We start from the raw sequence: 7,417 nt of genomic DNA, 5'->3' as shown, positions 1-7,417 counted from the left end.
AACCCTAACCCTAAACCTAAACCTAAACCTGACCCTAACCCTAACCCTAATCCTAACACTAATCATAACCCAAACACTAACCCTAACCCTAACCCTAAACCTAACCCTAAACCTCACACTATCCCTAATCCTAACACTAAACCCTAAACTTTAAATCTAACCCTAACCCTAACCCTACCCTTAACCCTAACCCTAACCATATCCCTAAACCTAACCCTGACCCTAATCCTAACACTAACCCTATTTCTAATTCTAACCCTAACACTAATCCTAAACTAAAACCTAACCCCCTAATTATAAACCTAACACTAAACCTAACCCTAACCCTAACCCTAACACTAACACTAACCCCTAACCCCTAACACTAACCCTAACCTTAACCCCTAACCCTAACCCTAACCCTAACCCTAACCCTAACCCTAACCCTAACCCTAACCCTAACCCTATCCCTAACCCTAACCCTTACCCTAACACTAACACTAACCTTAACCCTAGCCCTAACCTTAACCCTCACCCTAACCCTCACCTTAACCCTAAACCTAACCCTAACACTAAACCTAACACCATAAATCCTAAACCCTAAACCCCGAAAAACCCTAAACACTAATTCCAAAAGCACCCTAAACCCTAAACTATAAACACTAAACGCTAAATAACCCTAAACCCTAAACCAAAAACACTAAACCCTAAACAAGCCTAAACCCTAAAACCATTAACACTATACCCTAAACAACCCTAAACACTTAACCCTAAACATTATACCCTAAACCCTAAAACACTATACAACCTTAAACCCTAAACCTTAAAATATCCTAAATCATAAATCCTGAACAACCCTAAACACTAAATTTTAAACAACCCTAAAAAACCCTAAACAACTCTAAACGCTAAAACCTTAACAACCCTAACCATTAAACAATCTTAAACGCTAAATTCTATACCCTAAACCTAAACCACCCTAAAACTTAAACAATCCTAAACCCTAAACCTTAAACCATAAGCCCTAAATTTTAAACCATAAATCTAAGAATAACCATAACCCTAACCCTAACCCTAAACCTAAACCTAACCCTAACCCCAACCCTAACCGTAACCCCATAACCCTAACCCTAACATTAAGCCTAACATAACCCCATAACCCTAACTCTAACCCTAACTCTAACCCTAATGCTAACCCTAAACCTAACCCTAACCCTAACCCTAACCCCTTAACCTTAATCCCTAAATCCTAAACCCTGAACAACCATAAATCCTAAACCCTGAACAACCCTAAATCATAAACCCTGAATAACCCTAAACACTAACCTCTAAACAACCCCAAACAACCCTAATCACTAAACCATAAACAACCCTAAACACTAAACCCTAAACAACCCTATACCCTAAACCTTAAACACTAAACCCTAAATAACCCTAAACCCTAAAACATTAACACTATACCCTAAACAACACTAAACACTAAACCCAAAAGAACCCTAAAACCTAAACCTTAAACACTAAACCTTAAACAACCCTAAACCCTAAACACTAAACCCTAAACAACCCTAAACTTTTAACCCTAAACACTATACCCTAAACAACCCTAAAACTTAAACCATCCTAAACTCTAAACCCTAAACCCTTAACCTAAACCACCCTAAATCTTAAACAATCATAAACCCTAAACCTTAAACCCTAAACACTAAACCCTAAACCCTAAACCTAACAATAACCATAACCCTAACCCCAACCTCTAAGCCTTACCCTAACACTAACCCTAACCCTAATCCTAACCCTAACCCTAACCCTAACCCTAACCTTAACCCTAACCCTAAACCTAATCCTAACCTTAACCTTAACCCTAATCCTAACCCTAACCCTTACCCTAACCCTAACCGTAACCATAACACTAAACTCTAAACCCTAAACCTAATCCACCCTAAACCTTAAACAATCCTAAACCATAAACCTTAGACCCAAAATCCTAAATCTAACAATAAACCTAAACCTAACCCTAAATCTAACCCTAACCGTAACCCTAACCCTAAACCCTCCCTGACCCTAACCCTAACCCTAACCCTAACCCTAACCCTAAACCTAACCCTGACCCTAATCCTAACACTAACCCTATTTCAAATTCAAACCCTAACACTAATCCTAAACTTAAACCTAACCCCATAATAATAACCCTAACCATAACACTAACACTAACCCTAAACCCTAACCCTAACCCTAACCCTAACCCTAACCTAACCCTAACCCTAACCCTAACCCTAACCCTAACCCTAACACTAACCCCTAACCCTTACCCTAACCCTAACCCTAACCCTAACCATTACCCTAACCCTAACCCTAACCCTAACTTTAACACTAACCGTAACCATAACACTAAACTCTAAACCTTAACCTAATCCACCCTAAAACTTAAACAATCCTAAACCATAAACCTTAAACCCTAAACCCTAAATCAAACAATAAACCTAAACCTGACCCTAAATATAACGCTAACCCTAACCCTAACCCTAAACCTAACCCTGACCCTAACCCTAACCCTAATCCTAACACTAACCATAACCCTAACCCTAACCCTAACCCTAACCTTAACCATAACCCTAACCCTAACCCTAACCCTAACCCTAACCCCTTAACCTTAATCCCTAAATCCTAAACCCTGAACAACCATAAATCCTAAACCCTGAACAACCATAAATCATAAACCCTGAATAACCCTAAACACTAACCTCTAAAAAACCCTAAACAACCCTAATCACTAAACCATAAACAACCCTAAACACTAAACCCTAAACAAACCTATACCCTAAACCTTAAACACTAAACCCTAAATAACCCTAAACCCTAAACCATTAACACTATACCCTAAACAACACTAAACACTAAACCCAAAACAACCCTAAAACCTAAAACTTAAACACTAAACCTTAAACAACCCTAAACCCTGAACACTAAACCCTAAACAACCCTAAACTTTTAACCCTAAACACTATACCCTAAACAACCCTAAACCTTAAACAATCCTAAACTCTAAACCCTAAACCCTTAACTAAAACCACCCTAAATCTTAAACAATACTAAACCCTAAACCTTAAACCCTAAACACTAAACCCTAAACCCTAAACCTAACAATAACCATAACCCTAACTCTAACCCCTAACCCTTACCCTAACCCTAACCCTAACCCTAATCCTAACCCTAACCCTAACCCTAACCCTAACCCTAACCCTAACCCTAAACCTAATCCTAACCCTAACCTTAACCTTAATCCTAACCCTAACCCTAACCCTAATCCGAACACTAAACCCTAAACCCTAAACCTAACCCTAACCTTAACACTAAACTCTAAACCCTAAACCTAATCTACCCTAAACCTTAAACAATCCTAAACCCAAAACCTTAGACCCTAAACACTAAACCCTAAACCTAACAATAAACTTAACCCTCACCCTAAAACTAACCCTAACCCTAAACCTAACCTTAACCGTAACCCTAACCCTAAACCTAACCCTAACCTTAAGCCTAACCATAAACCTAACCCTAACCCTAAACCTAACCTTAACCCTAACCCTAACCCTAAACCTAACAATAAACATAATCATAACCCTTACCCTAACCCTAACCCTAACCCTAAACGTAACCCTAACTCTAACCCTAACCGTAACACTAACCCTAACCCTAACCCTAACCCTAACCCTAACCCTAACCTTAACCTTAACCATAACACTAAACTCTAAACCCTAAACCTAATCCACCCTAAACCTTAAAAAATCCTAAACCATAAACCTTAAACCCTAAACCCTAAATCTAACAATAAACCTAAACCTAACCCTAAATCTATCCCTAACCCTAACACTAACCCTAAACCTAACCCTGACCTTAACCCTAACCCTAATCCTAACACTAACCATAACCCTAACCCTAACCCTAACCCTAAACTTAACCCTAACCATAACCCTAACCCTAAACCTAACCCTAACCCTAACCCAAACCCTAACCCTAAACCTAACCCTAACCCTAACCGTAACCATAACACTAAACTCTAAACCCTAAACCTAATCCACCCTAAACCTTAAACAATCCTAAACCACAAACCTTAAACCCTAAACCCTAAATCTAACAATAAACCTAAACCTAACTTTAAATCTAACCCTAACCCTAACCCTAACCCTAAACATAATCCTAACACTAACCAAAACCCAAACACTAACCCTAACCCTAACCCTAAACCTAACCCTAACCCTAAACCTCACACTAACCCTAATCCTAACACTAAAACTTAAACTTTAAATCTAACCCTAACCCTAACCCTACCCCTAACCCTAACAATAACCCTATCCCTAAACCTAACCCTGACCCTAATTCTAACACTAACCCTATTTCTAATTCTAACCCTAACACTAATCCTAAATTTAAACCTAACTCCCTAATAATAACACTAACCCTAAACCTAAACCTAACCCTAACCCTAACCCTAACCCTAACCCTAACCCTAACCCTAACCCTAACCCTAACCCTAACCCTAACCCTAACCCTAACCTAAACCCTAACCCCCCCAACCCTAACCTTAACCCTAACCATAACTCTAACCCTAAACCTAACCGTAACTCTAACTCTAACCCTAACACTGACCCTAACCCTAACCTTACCCTAACACTAACCCTAACCCTAACTCTAACCCTAACCCTAACCCTAACCCTAACCCTAACCGTAACCATAACACTAAACTCTAAACCCTAAACCTAATCCACCCTAAACCTTAAACAATCCTAAACCATAAACCTTAAACCCTAAACCCTAAATTTAACAATAAACCTAAACCTAACCCTAAATCTAACACTAACCCTAACCGTAAACCTAAACCTACCCCTGACCCTAATCCAAAGCCTAATCCTAACAATAACCATAACCCAAACAAAGACTAACCCTAACCCTAAACCTAACCCTAACCCTAAACCTCACACTAACCCTATCCCTTACCCTAACCCTAACACTAACCCTAACCCTAACTATAACCCTAACCCTAACACTATCCCAAACCCTAACACTTACCCTAACACTAACACTAACCTTAACCCTAACCCTAACCTTAACCCTCACCCTAACCCTCACCCTAACCCTAAACCTAACCCTAAAACCCTAAATCCTAAACCCTAAACCCAGAAAAACAGTAAACACGAATTCCAAAAGCACCCTAAACCCTAAACTATAAACACTAAACGCTAAAAAACCCTAAATCCTAAACCCTAAACACTAAACCCTAAACAAGCCTAAACCCTAAAACCATTAACACTATACCCTAAACAACCCTAAACCCTTAACCCTAAACATTATACCCTAAACCCAAAAACACTATACAACCTTAAACCCTAAACCTTAAAATATCCTAAATCATAAATCCTGAACAACCCGAAACACTAAATCATAAACAACCCTAAAAAAACCTAAAAACTTTAAACGCTAAAACCTAAACCACCCTAAAACATAAACAATCCTAAACCCTAAACCTTAAACCATAAACCCTAAATTTTAAACCATATATCTAAGAATAACCATAACCCTAACCTTAACCCTAAACCTAAACCTAACCCTAACCCCAACCTTAACCTTAACCCCATAACCCTAACCCTAACCTTAAGCCTAACATAACCACATAACCCTAACCTTAACCCTAACCCTAACACTAACCCTAACCCTAACCCTAACCCCTAACCCCTAACCCTAACCGTAACCCTAACACTAACCTTACCCTAACCCTAACCCTAACCCTAACCCTAAACCTAACCCTAACCCTAATCTTAACCCTAACCCTAACCTTAACCCTAACCTTAACCCTAACCCCTAACCCTTACCCTAACCCTAAACCTAAACCTAACCCTAAAACTAAACCTAACCCTAACTTTAACCGTAACCCTAACCCTAACCCTAACCCTAACACTAAACCTAAACCTAACCCTAACCCTAACCTTAACCCTAATCCTAACCCTAACCCTAACCCTAACCCCAACCGTAACCATAACACTAAACTCTAAACCCTAAACCTAATCCACCCTAAACCTTAAACAATCCTAAACCATAAACCGTAGACCCTAAACCCTAAATCTAACAATAAACCTAAACCTAACGCTAAATCTAACCCTAACCCTAAACCCTTTCTGACCCTAACCCTAACCCTAACCCTAACCCTAAACCTAACCCTGACCCTAATCTTAACACTAACCCTATTTCTAATTCTAACCCTAACACTAATCCTAAACTTAAACCTAACCCCCTAATAATAACCCTAAGCATTACACTAACCCTAACCCCTAACCCTAACCCTAACCCTAACCTAACCCTAACCCAAACCCTAACACTAACCCCCTAACTTTTACCCTAACCCTAACCCTAACCCTAACCCTAACCCTTACCATAACCCTAACCCTAACCCTAACCTTATCCCTAACCATAACCCTAACCGTAACCATAACACTAAACTCTAAACCCTAAACCTAATCCACCCTAATCCTTAAACAATCCTAAACCATAAACCTTAAACCCTAAACCCTAAATCTAACAATAAACCTAAACCTAACCCTAAATCTAACCCTAACCCTATCCCTAACCCTAAACCTAACCCTGACCCTAACCCTAACCCTAATCCTAACACTAACCATAACCCTAACCCTAACACTAACCCTAACCTTAACCCTAACCCTAACCCTAACCCTAACCGTAACCCTAACCCTAACCCTAACCCTAACCGTAACCATAATACTAAACTCTAAACCCTAAACCTAATCCACCCTAAACCTTAAACAATCCTAAACCATAAACCTTAAACCCTAAACCCTAAATCTAACAATAAACCTAAACCTAACCCTAAATATTACCCTAACCCTAACCCTAAACCTAAACCTAAACCTGACCCTAACCCTAACCCTAATCCTAACACTAATCATAACCCAAACACTAACCCTAACCCTAACCCTAAACCTAACCCTAAACCTCACACTATTCCTAATCCTAACACTAAACCCTAAACTTTAAATCTAACCCTAACCCTAATCCTACCCTTAACCCTAAACCTAACCCTATCCCTAAACCTAACCCTGACCCTAATAATAACACTAACCCTATTTCTAATTCTAACCCTAACACTAATCCTAAACTAAAACCTATCCCCCTAATAATAACCCTAACACTAAACCTAACCCTAACCCTAACCCTTACCCTAACCCTAACACTAACCCCTAACCCCTAACACTAACCCTAACCCTAACCCCTAACCCTAACCCTAACCCTAACCCTAAATCTAACCCTAACCCTAACCCTAACCCTAACCCTATCCCTAACCCTAACCCTTACCCTAACACTAACACTAACCTTAACCCTAACCCTAACCTTAACCCTCACCCTAATCCTCACCTTAACCCTAAACCTAACC

This window comes from Micromys minutus (assembly GCF_963924665.1).
Source record: "Micromys minutus genome assembly, chromosome: 11".
Classification (NCBI taxonomy): domain Eukaryota; kingdom Metazoa; phylum Chordata; class Mammalia; order Rodentia; family Muridae; genus Micromys; species Micromys minutus.
Note: the sequence above shows the minus strand (reverse complement) of the source record.